The following is a 1,550-nucleotide window of genomic DNA, read 5'->3' on the forward strand; positions in this document are numbered from 1 at the left end:
AACAGTGAAACAGCATATTGTTTTGATGGTTTTATTTTTACAGTGTTTCCAGCTCTCTCTTGTGTATCAGCTTCATCACTGGCTTACAAACCATCTCCTCTTTCTCAGGACTTGTATTTGGCCTTGAGGGGCTCCTGAAGGACCAGGACGAGCAGCTTAAGAGCCTGGTTTTGTTTGGTCTGTGTGCTTGTGTAACCCAGTAGAGAAAGCGTCCCCTTTTCTCTTCTTTTATTTATATCAATACACTTGTACTGTTTTATTTTGAAAAACCTTTATTTTGAAAAGAGGAAGTGTGATTCCCTCGTCTTAACCTTACTTCCGGTCTCGCTATATGCGGCACTTTGAACTGAAGGTGGCAGGCCGTAGACCCGCTGTGCTGAACTTTATCAGTCATCTTGGTGAGTTTTAATGCAGAAAAGTATTCTCAACAAGTAATTGCATTTACAGAAGCTAATCTGAAATATCTGTTATGTTAAGTTGATGGAACACGAGCTAGAGAGGCCGTGTGGCTGACCGTCGCCGTGTCCTTATTGATACCTCATCTTGGTGAGTGAGACCCTGTGTTGTTGGAGCTAGCGTCATGCTAAAATTAGCATTGTGCTAACGCTAAGTCGCGGGTAGATTCCTTTCTACTTAAGAGCCCTGGAAATGTTGTTTCTGTTAAGATATGGTTTTACCAAGTATGGGTTGAGTTTACAATACGCACTTTAAGTTTTCTTTTCTTTTCTTTGCACTTATTTCTTCAGTTGGATATAATGTTTGTTAATTGCAAATGTATCTTTTTATGAGTTATAAGGAAAAAGTTGCAGAACATTTGTAATGATGAACCCAGTAGCCCAGAGAGGGTTTAACTGATACAGAGGATGACTTAAGGAGAATATTGGAGTTAGGTATACTACATGCTCATTCAAGGAGTGAGAAATTAGTTGCATTTCATGTTTGCAAAAGCTTAAAAAATGATTTAAGAATCAATCATTTAATTGATTAAAAAATAATTTCATTTATTGTTTGCGTTGTTGGAGATAATTTCATGACTACAAAGATTTTGAAGAAGAACATGCATGTAAAATATTACTGTGGTAATAAGGGAAATGAAGAAAAAAGACTAAGCTATAGCTGTAAGAATAAGATAGGAAATTGGGTTTTATTTAGCTGTATGCAATAATATCATTATTGTGTGTAGGCTAGGTTTGATTTGCTGATTAAGAAGTTGGATTGGATTGCTGGATCGCATCCTTGGATTCTCTCCGGACGGAGATGGCGAGCCTATGCCCAGAGCAGAACTGAACATTGGTCGAGGAGTCCCCTTCTTCTCTTCTGTGTTAACATCTACGTGGTAACAATACAAACCACTGACTGAAAAAAGGAGCTGAACTTGAAAGACAAACATATTTTGACTTGACTAACGACCAAAAGGACAAAGCTGAAATACTGAGCTCAGTAAGACTGTGTTTTGATTTTGATATGCCGGCTTGTTGTTATTATTATTGTTCTGATTACGTTGTGTTGTTATTTCATTTTTGCTCAAAATAATAACTGTCTTTTGCTCA

General features: G+C 37.5%; 1 long non-coding RNA gene across 1 annotated transcript; it reads left to right on the top strand.

Annotated features, from left to right (window-relative positions):
• Positions 1-201: 201 nt before the first annotated feature.
• Positions 202-1,550, top strand: LOC115786989 (uncharacterized). The gene is made up of 3 exons (XR_004020471.1): positions 202-398; positions 478-546; positions 1,184-1,550. It is a non-coding gene; the product is annotated as an uncharacterized LOC115786989 (long non-coding RNA).

The sequence above is a fragment of the Archocentrus centrarchus genome, chromosome 10, assembly GCF_007364275.1.
Source record: "Archocentrus centrarchus isolate MPI-CPG fArcCen1 chromosome 10, fArcCen1, whole genome shotgun sequence".
Classification (NCBI taxonomy): domain Eukaryota; kingdom Metazoa; phylum Chordata; class Actinopteri; order Cichliformes; family Cichlidae; genus Archocentrus; species Archocentrus centrarchus.